General features: G+C 37.2%; 1 long non-coding RNA gene across 1 annotated transcript in view; it reads right to left on the bottom strand.

Moving 5' to 3' along the window:
* LOC118921803 (uncharacterized) overlaps nucleotides 1–15797 on the bottom strand; it is a 176215-nt gene that overhangs the window by 127278 nt on the left and 33140 nt on the right. Inside the window, exon 2 of the long non-coding RNA XR_008992774.1 lies at nucleotides 5342–5440. This is a non-coding gene — a long non-coding RNA (uncharacterized LOC118921803). The remainder of the gene's footprint in view (nucleotides 1–5341; nucleotides 5441–15797) is intronic.

Below are 15797 nucleotides of genomic sequence, written 5' to 3'. Positions count from 1 at the left end.
TGATTCACCATTAACATGTCATCTCACTATCTGGTTGACAAAATGATTTTCACATATATTATCTCTAATCTAATCTTATTTTAAAACTCCTAAATTAAGTTTTGTTTATTCCCCTTTTATGAAACTGGTTCTAAGAAAAGATGTCAAAACTGAAATCCAGATCCTCTAATTACAAACTCAAAGCTCTTTTGTTATGTAACTCTCTTCCCTTTAAAATATGTTAAAATTTAATTAAAATTTAATTATAAATTAAAATATATATTTTGGAATCAGGTGTGGATCAATTTGGATTCTGTGTATACAGAACTTTTCCAAAATACAAATGTTCCCTAATGATCTGAGCAATGAGTAGATACTACTTCAAGATCATAATATGCTAGGTTTTATTTAATTAAATTCAGTGGATTCACTTAAGCACAGAGGATTATGTCTCAGAGCTAGGAAATCAAATATATATGAGATCCAGTCTCTGTGCTCACATAGTTCAAGTTAGGTCACCTAAATAAACAGAAGCAGACATTCAATAAATAAGTACAATAGAGATGGTTTAGGAACATTGTATTTTATTTGTCTATTTACTTAGATTCCCTAGACACCAGACCTCTTGGGGGTCAGGGATCCTGTCTTTTTAGCATTCCCAGCACTGATTGCAGTGTCTGGGACAGTGTAGATTCTCAATAAATATTTCTAGAATAAATAAATTAGTGAATTCATGAAAAAAAATGTAATGGAAACTCAGTTGAAAGAAGGATTGTTTTCATATCTGTATTAAGGAATGCTACATTTTGACAAGTGATAGGGGTAAGTTTTTAAAGAATCTGTGAACGTAACTTATCTGCCAGCTGAGTTATGCCTTGTAAGCATGCATACAGGATGGACAGGCCTCATGCAGAGGGACCTTCTTTGTCCTAGAGAAAGTACTTATGCATTGTTTTCTCACAGCAAATAGATACTTCTGTTTAACTAATAGATCTCCAAACAGTAGACTTAGTTTAGTTCTTTAAGACCTGCTTCAAATCTCCTCACAACCACTGCTTTTTAATCTGCACCTCCTCCAAACACTACCACAGTCCTAATAATTTTCCCAAACTGTCATTCTGTACCATGTAAATTGCCCATTCTAGGGACTGTTTTATCATTTTTAAATCATTTAATGTACATTTATTCATGTAATAGTCTACTAACTGTAGAACCATCTACAGGGTTTGCTCTGTGATTTGGACCTACAGCCCTCCATCTGAAATGTATGAGGCCTCCATCATTTCTAAGCTCAGTACTTACCCCCATAACTAATATGTTGTTCATCAGACAGTCAACAGAATGCTTGCCATCTGACAAACTAAACTGAAAATAACAGCTCTCCTAGAAGTTAGTTACAAGGACAACTACTGTCTTGGTTTGAGTCAAGCATAGGCCCAGATGATCCATCCACTCTAATGTGTTAAGGTGCCAAAGGAACAAACCTCCGGAAGCAACAGGATGATTGAGAGTCACTTGAAATACTCTGATATCTTATTTGAGGTCACCAGTTGGAAAAAGGGATTCTTGAAATACCTGGATCTAGAAAGCTTGGGAGTCCCACCTATGGTATCCAGAAACCAAATCCAAAAACTTAAGTTTGTGCCACACAAAATTAAGCTGCTGTTTTGGACACACTTTGAAGGAAAACATCTTTGGTGGCCAATCTAAACATTTGTCTCTCAACTCAGAGCTCCTATTTGCTCCTAGACCAAAATATGCATCCCAAATTGCATACAAAGCTGTTAATACACCCAAAATAGCCATGGAGGAATAGTCTTCAGAAGCATGTCCAAAGGCACATGTACAAGCAAAGCCCTTTGGCCACTTTGCAAAACATGTAAAGTATCATCCTTAACTCAAAACATATGGAAGGAGCCTTTCACTTCCTGGGGAAGCACCAGGCTTCTACTGGTATCACTGGGAAAGCTCTGCCACAGGAGAGGCTCAAGGGGAAGACGCCATGGTCTGTGAGAAGCACACGGGTGGTCCATCTCCTCTCTCATCACCCCATGTCTCAGCAATGGGATTGCCACCTCAGTTGGCATGAGTTGGTATCTGATGTTGTCTAATGAAACTTGGAAACTACTTTATTCTCATCATTCAGATGTAGACTTTCTCATGTGGGAGATTGGGGTCAGGTAAGATCCATTAATTAATTATTAATAAAAATGTAATTCCTTAAGTGAATAAAACTTTAAGCCACAAGATTGTAAGCCCCAGATTTTCCAGAAAGATGAGAGAATGAAGTAAGTGTTCTGTTAATTTTCTATTAACTCCACTTGCACAAAGTTGTGTATATTCCATATTGACCACCAACTTCAAAAATTAAGAAGACAATATGGTCACCTTGTATTAAAATCACACAGAGCAAAACCGTTCTTAATTCAGAAGTGCCTCAGAATGTAATGTGCCTCAGGGTCACCATTAAACATGTCATTTTTAGGAGCTGTAGAAGAATAAACTTACTCCCCACAGACCTACCCTGGGATATACACTTTTAAACAAATTCTTCATGTTAAGTGAATTACTTGTGATTTATTTCTTTCTCATAAAATGGAGCTCAGTGTATGGAAAACAAATCCTATTGGTTTGAATGTGGGCATCTGGATGCAGGAAGTTAGATTCCCAAGTCCAGATATAATCAGCCTTTTTTCTGTACATGTTTTTACATGGTTGAAAAGACTGCATGGAAAAATTATATTCTTTTTTCATTTAACAGTCTCTCTCTCTCTACCATGAGCATTTTTACATGTCATTGAAATCCTTTATTAACAAATTATAATTGCTATATAATATTACAGCAAGTAGATAAGTTAGAATGCATGTCCCATTTTTTGACATTTAATTAAATTGTTTCTCATTTAGGTATTATAGCGTTGTGATAATTACAATGTGCTAATCTTTGTTCATTTCCTTAAATAATTTTCTAGAAATGAAATAATGGCCAAAGTGTTTGGTTCTCAGATGATAAGTAAAGGTATTGTGCTGATCATTTCACAATATATACATACATCAAATCATTACATTTTCACCTTAAACTTCTGTAGTATGTCAATTATATCTCAATGAAACTAGAAAAAAAGACCAAAATGTTTGGTTACTGATATATATATTCTTCCCACAAGTTTACCAATTTATTCTTTCTCTCTATAAAATATATGATATAAATAAATATATGTGACATGCTTATATATAAGCAATTTATATATAAATGAGTGCATATTAAATAGACATATGTAAAATTTTTCTAAATATGTACCAATTTATTCTCCATTAGCAGAATTTGAAGTGTTCCTCTTACCACCATCATCAGCATTGAAAATTCATTTTAATTGATCTGTTTCATTTCAAGTTTCAGTCATTCTCCTCTCTCTCCTGCTAGTTTGTCTTGTCAAATCCCTCAATCTCTCATATGATTACCTGGTTGCATTGTTCTGAATTCAAACTTTGAAAAAAAAAATGTTATAAACCTACAACATACTATTATGAAGTTACATTGTCTTTCTGCAATAAGACAGGGTTATTCTTATAATTCTATATGGTTGGGGAAGGATGTTGTCACATAGATGGTACCCAAAAGCTCTCAGCTTCTCTCCAGTATGTTTAAAACATGGCAAGTAGAGATGGTACACTTTCGTACTTTCTGCAGGAGGGATATACTTGGGTTTTCATGATGCTTAGAAAGTTTATCTGAAAACCCACATTGCTTTTCAAATTACTATATTCAAATATTGTAAGACCAAAAAAGGAGACATAAAAAGCCCAACAAAAAACGTAAAGTAAATTTGTTTTCTCTTTTTATTTGAATGGATATCTCAACAAAGGAAAACTCTCTGTCAAACTGAAGAGGACAGAGCTGTATATCTGTTTTGCTCCCTTCTCAATGTCCAGGCCCCCTGAATGGTGGAGGGCTGTTTCAAAAGGCAATGAAGAAAAGGTTCTGGAGATGAATGGTAGTGGTGGTTATACAATAATATGAATGTATTTAATGCCACAGAACTGCACACTTAAAAATAATTAAAATGATACCCCCCAAAAAGCAAGGGAGGCTCTTTCTTCTTTGGCTTCTCCTGAGCCTCCCGCAGTCTGTTAACCAACCCATGTGAATATGCTACAGCTTGCTAGCTGCTGTTGGGTGTGAGGGTGAGGGACCAGGTGGGCTTCAAATTATCTGAAGACACTGGTTCAGAAACTCTGCCCCTGAAATTAGCAGCAATGTGAGTACAGATGTTCCTCAACTTACAATGAGGTTACATCCCAATAGACTCACCATAAGTTGAAAGTATCATAAATCAAAAAGGCGCTCTGCCTCGCCTGCCTTCAGTGTGCTAGAACACTGGCATTAGCCTACCATTGGGCAAGATCATCTAACGCAAAGCCTACTTTATAATGAAGTGTTGAACATCTTATGTAATGTATCAAATACTGGACTGGAAGTGAAAAAAAGAATAGTTGTATGGGTCGAGCACAGTTGTAAGCGTGTCAGTTATTTACCCTCGAGATGGCGGGGCTGACTGGGAGCTGCGGCTCACTGCCACTGCCCAACATCACCAGTGAGGTTGGTACTGCATACGGCTAGCCTGGGGAAAGAACAACATCCAAAATCCCAAGAATGGTTTCTACCGAAAGCATCTGACTTTCACACCACCATCAAGTAGAAGATTGTAAGTCGGTGACCATCTGTAAAGATGTAAATGAATATATTTGAAAGAAGAATACCCAAAGAGTAGCAGTTATGTCTTCACTACTGCTTGGTAGACTGGGAGACAAGTTTCATGTCTTGACTATAGGCAAAGTCACTATAAATTCCAAAATGGGCAAATTTCTGGAAATGTATATAAAAATTGAAACTAAAAAAATGAATCATGTACAGAGATGAAAACAGTAATTGTATTTCAATTATATAAATAAAGCAAATGATGCAAAAGAGTCTAAAATGCAGAGTTCAACTTTTTAGAAAGATCTTTTCAACAAAAAACCTTGTTTTGTTTTTACAATTAATGTCCATTCCCACCTTCTCCATAAGAAGCCCACAAAACTCAACTTAGTTTTTGGTAGAAAAGTAAATAAAATGACTTTTTAAAATTATTACAATGCTATAATAGTTCTAAGATTATGTTAAAGAATTAAAGAACCATTTTAATAAAGAAAAATTAAAACAGTAAAAAAATTTGCTTGAGATCTAAGAGAGGCTAAAATGGCTGGAGCACTTACTCTGAGCCAAGTGCTTACCAGTATTTACCCTTCATTCTTTACACAGTCCCACCATTGCCCCATTTTACAGATAAGGAAACAAGAGCTAGAGAGTTTGACAACTTACCCAAGGCCTGAAATTAGCTGTGATGCTCTTAACCTGTGGACAGTATGGCCTCGCCACACTGTGTCCAGAATCACGCCCTGTGCCTAAGATGGCTGCAACCTGAAAGGAGAAAAACGTGGCTGAATTTGAGCCTTAAAAGTGTGTGCTGGCTTTTGCAAGCCTTACAAGCACCTCTTAGAAAAATGACCATAATTCATTTCTAAAGAAAGTTAAAAAGTGAGCTGTTTTATCTTCTCCTGCCCTCAGTTTTTGGCAGCTAATTAAACAATTGCCATGCCTCCAGATTTAGCTCATGATTCAAATAGTTCCCTGGAGGCATCAGTTGGGCTCTCACTGAGGAGTAGTGAAGGAAAGAGTGCTTGACAAAAGGCTTGGTCCAGGGACGCGTCCTTCTCTGCATGCTTGCATCTGGGACACGGTTACTTTCCAGTCTAGCACACTGCTGTTGGAATGATAATGTGGAGGGTGTGCTGTACAAAGTGAAGTTCATCCTTTTCAGATCCTGCCCATTCGAAAGGCCAGAGCCCTTTGCAGACCCTATTTCCTGTGTTTTGAAAGTCTGTTCTTTGCCCCTGCCCACTCCTGCCTGCCACCACCAGCCCCAGGCTTCCTGCCCCTGGTATAAGCCTAGAGAGGAATTAGTGAAGTCGTCAAACATCTACTTGCAGCATACAACAAAGGCAAGCATGGGATTTCTTTAGGGAAGGAAGAGGGCCAAAGAATAGCTTCACACCGGAGCCATCTGCGAATGTTTGAAGGCTCAGACCAAATCTGGTTGGGAAGGAGCGTTGGGGTGTTGATAATTTATCAGTGCTCTGTGCTACTCAGCTAAACAAGTGAGCCCCCACTGGGAAAGCAGCCAGCATCCTTTCACCTTTCCTTGGACAGAGAGCCACTGACGAGCACATCCTCCCCAACGCTGATGACGCAAGGCTGACCATTAATGGCCAAGTTATTTACTTATTTCCTGAGTTTCCATCTTTAGGACTACTTCCACATCCATAAAACAAAGAATCTTTATGCTATATTTATTTCCAAGAAAGTGTTCCAATGTCAATATGGAAATCATGACTCCAGTAGTGGACAGAGTGTGGCCAACTATCATGGATTCAGGTTCTTTCTACATAGGCAAACATGAGCAACAGAAAGAACACTGAGACTTCAGGGCCTCTCCATTAGCAGAAGCTGATCGCAGAACTCCCAGGGCTGCAGGTTCACATCTGGAAAAAGGAAACAATGCTCCTAGCTCTGCTTTTTCCACCTGGGTGCTGCACAATCAAATAAAATAATGTAAATAACAGTGTAATGGAAAGTGCTGTGTAAACGATCCATCTAGGGCTATATGAGTAATAAGCTATTAGCATCTTACCAAGGTGATTAAGGAGGTGCTCTGCTTATAGGAAAACTAGACAATGACTTCTTAAGGCTGTTTCCTTAAGATCTTATAGTTCTGTAGTTAAGCAAATGAAAATAAACTTTGACATTTAATGCAGTAAGACTGTCATATTCAATGAGTCCACAGTAGCTCAGGGCGCCCACAGTGTTCACATCCCCCTCCAAACACATTGCCCATGCTATTTATACGATTCATGAGGAAATTAATCACATGTTACTTAATGGTGTAATTAGTTGTTATTTGTCTCTGTTTTCAATGTTATTTTGTGCATACAAATACATGTCTCATTAAATTCTCCTAAAGTCTACTTGGAAAGATGAGATGTCAGAACAATTTAATGAGCTTGTTGTGCATGTTAAATGAGATTATATATATCAAGGAGGTAGTATAGTGTCTAGCACATAGTAAGAGCTCAATAAATAGTACTTAGTATTTTCTTTCAGAGGACCTAACCTAGATTTAGGTCCAGAGTATACAAGTTAATGATTCACCATGGCAAGAAGAAAATACAATGTTGTGGAATATTGTTTGAAAACGCCTTTGAGCAATAATCATAGAGGACTTAAAAACAAAACTGCAAGCCCTGTATGAAATGACATTCCCAATTGCACAAAAATATTTAAGAGTCAAGAGGGGGTGGTGATGATAAACATAGGCTTTGGAATCAGACAGACCCTGGATTGAATGTGAGAACTCTCACTAGATATAAGACCTTGTATTATATCATAATTCTATCAACTCCAAATGAGAATGATAATATATGCTTCAGCATTGTAAGTAAGAATGAAAGGAATTATTGTCTGAGAAAAACACAGGACCAAATAGTAGTGGTTACTCTAATTATTGAGAACCCAGCAATTTTGTATGGGTAGTCTGTTAGGACAGACATTAACATATCTACAAAGAAAGAGAAATGAGAACTTGGTCTAACAATGTTACTCCACTAACCCAATCTTCACACTTTGAGAATTAAAAAAATATATAGCATATATATGAACATGTGTAATGCATATGTTTTTCTGGAAAAAAATGTTTTGAAATTCTAGAAAATGTATGTTTGGTTTTTGAAAAGTTTGTCTTTCTGGTTTAGATGGAGATTGGATTAGTGGCCATCAGGGAAATGCAAGTCTAACCACAATGAGATACCACGCACCCACTAGGATGACTATAATAAAAAAGACAGACAATAACAAATGGTGAGGATGTAGAGGACATTTTGGAGCCCTCACTTACCACTGGTGGGAATGTAAAATGAAGCAGCTGCTTTGGAAAACTGTCCAGTTCTCAAAATTTTAAGAGTTACCATTAGAGTTAGCATTAAAGTTACCATATAACCCAGCAATTCCACTCTTAGGAATATACTCAAAAGAAATAAAACATATGTCTATACAAAAACTTGTACACGGATGTTCATAGCAGCAACATCAGTAATAGCCAAAACAGTGGAAATTATCCAATGTCCATCAACTGATCAATGGTTAAACAAAATGTCATGTATGGATGAATCTTGGAAATATTATGCCAAGTGACAGAAGCCAGTCACAAAAGGCCACCATATCATGTGAGTCCATTTATAAGAAATGCTCAGAGTAGGCAAATTCATAGAGACAGAAAATATGTTAGTGTTGGCTCAGGCTGGGGAGTCTAGGGGTAAATAGAGAATGATTGCTGGTAGGTACAGGGTTCCTTCTGAGGTGGCAAAAATGTTTGAAAATGATTGTGCAATAGCTGTCCAAATCTGTGAATATACTTAAAAAACTACTGAATTGTATACCTAAGTGGATGATTATTATTTAGATAATAAATTTATAAAATAAATAAATGTTGCATAATAAAGAATGCTACTTAATTCTAATATCAAAAGAAGATGACTTGTGGTAACTTAAAACTTTCAAAAAAGTATATCTATGAATCTTTGCTCAAAAGAAAGTTTTTAAGATTGAAATATCTTCAACATTCACATTTATTTCATTCACAGGGCCCATGTTTAATTTCTTCCTCTGTTAAATTTGTATTTTATTTGATTTTAGAGGATGTGATATGCCTCTTACATTTAGGATTTGGTTCTTGCTTTACCTTTTTGAAAAAGACTTTTTTCAATGTGACTAGGAAATATTTAGCAGCAGTTGAAACTACACCTAAAAACAATCAAGGTTGAAAGTAGATTTAAAATCAAAATAATTTTATGTCACTCATTCTTCATTAAAGTTGTTTAAAAAAATAAAAGTAATTTCCAAAACAGTCTATTAAAACAAAGATAACTTCAAATTTTAAAATTCTGCCAAAATGCAATACTTGTTTGAATTACCCCATATTATATGTGTTTCAAACTGTTTCAGATTTCTTCAATCTGTCCAGTGTTTACCTTGCTGCATTCTAGAAAACAAATTAGAGGAAATAAACCATTTAAGCAAAGAATCACACAGTTAATACTAAGAAGTACATGTGTTTCATCCTAAAACTTCAAAAAAATATTCAGTTGTTTAAAATACACTGAGAATTCTGTGAATTGAACACATTCTTATGCACTGTGCTTTATTCTCTCACCTTATTTAGAAAGCTGGGCTGGGAAAAATTCACATTTATATGTGAGGAATTTTCCTAACACTTGCTTTTGATTAAGGACCCAGATCACAAAGCATCAGCAAACATGGATTTACATGGAGCTTTAGAAAATAGGTTGACTTTCAAAGAAGTGATACTTTTCCAAATGAATCATAAAGTCTTTAAAGGTCAACACAAAGATAGAAATTTCAGATTTTCCTCCCACCACAATAATTTGGCATATTTTAAGTATTTTTGTAGTCATAGTACTATAGAAATCTGGAAGTCATTTTGATTTTAAAAGTTAACATTTTCATAGACTCATAAGCACAGAGAACAGACTGAAGTTTCCCAGCAGGAAGGAGTGTTGGGGGGTGGGTGATACAGGTAAAGGGGGAAAACTATTTTTTCTTCTTCAAACATCTCATGAGAAAATTTTTTAGATGTGTGATTGTGGGATTTGATATCTTGATCTGGGCAATAGTTACATGAGTGTGTATATATGTCAAAATTCATTGAGCTGTAGAATAAGATTTGTGCATGGTATGGTATGTACCTCGATATAAGAGATTCTCAAAAAATAAAAATGAAAGTTAACACTTTAGTTTATAAGTGTCAATTAAAAACTATGGTTAATATTTCATTTTATTTGGAGTTGTTACACTGAACACTAATAAGGTAGTGATAATGGAAAGTACAAAAATACCTACTAGGTACAGCTTAATTCCATATTACTGATATGCATTATATACAAGGAAAATTTATTGAATATGTACAACATATTTAAAAATTGCTGTAATGCTATCCACACATTTTTAAAAGACAAAAAACCAACTGTCCAAAAATCTAACTGAAACCTCCTTTCACACATGCTCTTCAAAGGAATCAAATTGGAGTTCTCAAATTATTTAAATAAACTGATTTATAATTACCAAATGGAAATAGAGCTGAGATGCATTTCTTTGAAACGTATAAAAAAGCCCACAGTTGTATTTATTATTTAAACATTTTTTCCTAGCAATAAACTTAGGGCCAAGCAATGTCAGTGGAATGAATTATTTTAACAGATGTAAAGGCCTTGACGACAGTTATTTTCCAGGTCTAGGGGCCCACAATCACATCTCTGAAAGATTTTTTACATGAAGTGTTTGAAGAAGTGGTGGACGTGTCACTGATCTCTGAGGTCCATTCTGGGTCTCCTTTATGACAGGGGTGGGGCAAATAGGGGAGAAGAAAAGGTGATGCTGATAAGAGAATCTGAACCAAATGTTGTCGCATGCTAGAAATGATTAGATGCCCTTGTCATAGAGCTGTTGCAGAGGTCTGGGGTGAAAGAGGGGAACAAGAGGTCAAGTGTGGGCACATGAGTTAAGCAAAAAAGTTTGTGCTGTGTAGTGGAGGGAAAATGAATCCTTAATCTGCTCTTAAATCCTCTCTCTTTTTCCTTTTTAAATATCCTTTGGTCCTGCAATGGGGAAAATGGAGGTGGCTCTTGATGTTATTTATTAACACATATCAGGTTTAGCTACACAATATGTTTGTAATTAAAATAAAAGCTTTAGCAAGAATATTCTGTTCTTTTCCTTTGAGATGTTCAGAGCATGGGCTTGGGGCATGGCTACTGAACTGGCCTTCATTATGCAAAGCCTATTTTTAAATGTCTACATCTTATCACCATAGTTACTTTTTGATGGGAAACATGTCTTACACATCCATTCAATAATTATGCATCGGTACCTGCTAGATGCCAGGCCCTGTTCTGGACAGTGAACAAACAGAACAAAATCCTTGTTCTCATGTTTACAAAATAGTAGCAAAAGCAGGCATTAAACAAAATTAAATGAGTAAATTGGGTGTCATGTTTCATTGACTTTTTAATACATACTTCGGAACACATTTTAACATATATGGATTAGTAAACATTTTTAAATTGGTGGTGAAGCAAATGTCATTTTGTTATTTTTTTCTTTGTGGTGAGCCCTATATAATAATACCAACCTTCAGTGATAGGTTTTAGGATTCAACAAAATACATTAAAGTATTAGAAATTGTTAAATACTTTCAGAGAAGAAGAACAGAGACTGGGATACCATAATTTTTAATAGGTGGTTTGAACAGCCTCACTGAAAAGGTGCCCTGGAGCCCAGGCATAAAAGGCAGAGAACCAGCCACGAAGAGCATTTCAGGAAGAGGAGACTGCGAACACCAGTGCCCTGAGACAGGAGGGTGCTGGGTCATGCTCTCGGAAAAGCAAGACCAGTGTGCCTGGAACTGGACAGCGATGAGGACAGCAGGAGTAGAGGGTTAAGTCAGACACATTACAAGGAAGCCAGGCTTGAGCGGGCCTTGCAGACCATTGTGAGGACTTTGGCTTTGACTCTGTGATGGAGCCATTGGTGGGTTCAGAGCAAACGTGATATAAACTATAAGTAAAAGGTAAAGAAGCTGGCTGCTGTGCTGAGAATAGACAGACCGAAGGGGATAATCCAGGTGGAAACAAAGAGGCCGATTAAAAAACTGCTGTATTGAAAACCACCACTAAGGGGGATTAAAGATGGCAGCGTGAGAGGAGAGACAGAGGCTTCCTCCTAAAACTGGATACAATTAGAAAATATAATTGGCGCAACTAATCCTGAGAGAGCAATAGGAAACAGGACGCATCAGACTGCACACACCTGGAGAAAAGAGCAGACCTCAGCGAACTGGGTAATAACGTACTGGAGCTGTGGCTCCGTGGGACCTGAGCCCCTTCCCCACCCCAACTCACCTGCAGGAGGAAGAGAAATGGAGCAGGGAGGGAGTGGAAGGCCTGGGACTTCTGAATACCTAGCTCCAGAGATCTGCTCTGGGAGCACAAACCTACATTTCATGGTGCTTTCATGAGACTCGCATGACTACCGGGTTAGAAAGTTAATACAGGCAGAGTTTCTGGGGAGACTGGTATTCCGGCTGCTTGTGGAAAGCAGGGATCCATATCTGGCTGCTCTGGGACAAAAACTTATACCTGTGTGCCCGGCCCACTGGCTCAGGCAGTGGAGACAAGCACAGGAGCCAGGAGGTGGGGAACAGCTCTTTCCTACCCCAAGTACCGCTCCCCTGCGACTCCCGACATTGCATCAGGGGCTCAGCAGCTCCAGAATAGAGCTTCTGGACACTAGAAGGCGCCATATACAAACATGAAATGCCAAAGGAACCTTGTCCAGAGTAAAATTGTTAATACAATTCCCGAGAAAGATTTAAATGATATGGACCTCATTACTCTTCCTGAAAGGGAGTTCAAAATAAAAATAATCAACATTCTAATGGAGGTATGGAAAGACATCCAAGAACTCAAGAATGAATTCAGGTCAGAGATCCAATAAATAAAGAACACGATGGAGGGTATTAAAAGCAGGTTGGATACGGTGGAGGAGACAATAAATGAAATAGAAACTAGAGAAGAGGAATACAAAGAAGCTGAGGCACAGAGAGAAAAAAGGATCTCTAAAAATGAAAGAAGATTGAGAGAACGGTGCGACCAATCCAAGCGAAACAATATTCGCATTATAGGGATATCAGAAGAAGAAGAGAGAGAAAAAGGGATAGAAAGTGTCTTTGAGGAGGTAGTTGCTGAAAACTTCCCCAATCTGGGAAAGGAGATAGTCTCTCAGGCCATGGAGATCCACAGATCCCCCTACACAAGGGACCCAAGGAAGACAACACCAAGACACATAGTAATTAAAATGGGAAAGATCAAGGATAAGGACAGACTGTTAAAAGCAGCCAACGCAGAAATAAGATCACATACAAAGGAAAGCCCATCAGACTAACATCAGACTTCTCAGCAGAAACCTTACAGGCCAGAAGGGAGTGGCATGATGTATTTAATGCCATGAAGCAGAAGGGCCTGGAACCAAGATTACTTTATTCGGCAAGATTATCATTTAAATTTGAAGGGGGGATTAAACAATTTCCAGATAAGCAAAAGCTGAGTTTATCTCCCACAAACCATCTCTGCAGTCTATTTTGGAGGGACTGCTATACATGGAAGTGTTCCTAGGGTTGGATAGCTGTCGCCAGAGGTAGTAAAATTATGGTAGGGAGGGTGGAGCAGCTGATTGTGAGGCAAATGCAAAATTAAAATTAAATTGACTATCCCCAAGCCAACAAGGGATAGAGAAAAAGCATAGAATCTGATACGCAATATATAAAGAATGAAGGAAGAAGAAAAAGGAGGAGAAATAGAAAAGAACCTTTAGATTGTGTTTGTAACAGCATACTAAGTGAGTTAAGTTAGACTCTTAGATAGTAAGGAAAGTAATCTGGAACCGTTGGTAACCACAAATCTAAAGCCTGAAATGGCAATAAGTACATACCTATCAATAATCACCCTAAATGTAAGTGGACTGAATGCACCAATCAAAAGACATAGAGTCACTGAATGGATAAAAAAACAAGACCCATTTATATGCTGCTTACAAGTGACTCACCTCGAACCCAAAGACATGCACAGACTAAAAGTCAACGGATGGAAAAACATATTTCATGCAAACAATAGGGAGAAAAAAGCAGGTGTTGCAGTGATAGTATCAGACAAAATAGACTTCAAAACAAAGAAAGTAACAAGAGATAAAGAAGGACATTACATAATGATAAAGGGCTCAGTCCAACAAGAGGATATAACCATTATAAATATATATGCACCCAACACAGGAGCACCAGCATATGTGAAACAAATACTAACAGAACTAAAGGAGGAAATAGAATGCAATGCATTCATTTTAGGAGACTTCAACACACCATTCACTCCAAAGGACAGATCCACCAGACAGAAAATAAGTAAGGATACAGAGGCACTAAACAACATACTAGAACAGATGGACCTAATAGACATCTATAGGACTCTACACCCAAAAGCAACAGGATACACACATTCTCAAGTGCACATGGAACATTCTCCAGAATAGACCACATACTAGGCCACAAAAAGAGCCTCAGTAAATTCAAAAAGATTGAAATCCTACCAATCAACTTTTCAGACCACAAAGGTATAAAACTAGAAATAAATTGTACCAAGAAAGCTAAAAGGCTCACAAACATATGGAGGCTTAACAACACAATTCTAAATAGTCAATGGATCAACGACCAAATTAAAATGGAGATCCAGCAATATATGGAAATAAATGACAACAACAACACAAAGCCCCAACTTCTGTGGGATGCAGCGAAAGCAGTCTTAAGAGGAAAGTATGTAGCAATCCAGGCATAGTTAAAGAAGGAAAAACAAACCCAAATGAATAGTCTAACATCACAGTTATCAAAATTGGAAAAAGAAGAACAAATAAGGCCTAAAGTCAGCAGAAGGAGGGACATAATAAAGGTCAGAGAAGAAATAAACAAAATTGAGAAGAATAAAACAATAGAAAAAAGTCAATGAAACCAAGAGCTGGTTCTTTGAGAAAAATAAATAAAATAGATAAGCCTCTAGCCAGACTTATAAGAGAAAAAGAGAATCAACACACATCAACAGAATCAGAAATGAGAAAGGAAACATCAAGACGGACCCAACAGAAATACAAAGAATTATTAGAGACTACTATGAAAACCTATATGCTAACAAGCTGGAAAACCTAGAAGAAATGGACAACTTCCTAGAAAAATACAACCTTCCAAGACTGACCAAGGAAGAAACACAAAACCTAAACAAACCAATTACCAGCAAAGAAATTGAAGCGGTAATCAAGAAACTACCCAAGAAAAACTCCCTGGTCCAGATGGATTTACCTCGGAATTTTATCAGACATACAGAGAAGATATAATACCCATTCTCCTTAAAGTTTTCCAAAAAATAGAAGAGGAGGAAATACTCCCAAACTCATTCTATGAAGCCAACATCACCCTAATACCAAAACCAGGCAAAGACACCACCAAAAAAGAAAACTACAGACCAATATCCCTGATGAATGTAGATGCAAAAATACTCAACAAAATATTAGCAAACCAAATTCAAAAATACATCAAGAGGATCATACACCACGACCAAGTGGGATTCATCCCAGGGATGCAAGGATGGTACAACATTCAAAAATCCATCATCATCATCCACCACATTAACAAAAAGAAAGACAAAAACCACATGATCATCTCCATAGATGCTGAAAAAGCATTTGACAAAATTCAACATCCATTCATGATAAAAACTCTCAGAAAAATGGGAATAGAGGGCAAGTACCTCAACATAATAAAGGCCATATACGATAAACCCACAGCCAACATCATACTTAACAGCAAGAAGTTGAAAGCTTTTCCTCTGAGATCGGGAACTAGACAGGGATGCCCACTCTCCCCACTGTTATTTAACATAGTACTGGAGGTCCTAGCCATGGCAATTAGAGAAAACAAAGAAATACAAGGAATCCAGATTGATAAAGAAGAAGTTAAACTGTCACTATTTGCAGATGACATGATATTGTACATAAAAAACCCTAAAGACTGCACTCCAAAACTACTAGAACTGATATCAGAATACAGCAAAGT

This window comes from Manis pentadactyla, chromosome 12, assembly GCF_030020395.1.
Source record: "Manis pentadactyla isolate mManPen7 chromosome 12, mManPen7.hap1, whole genome shotgun sequence".
Taxonomy (NCBI): Eukaryota; Metazoa; Chordata; class Mammalia; order Pholidota; family Manidae; genus Manis; species Manis pentadactyla.
Note: the sequence above shows the minus strand (reverse complement) of the source record. Positions and strands in the feature narration are given on the sequence as shown.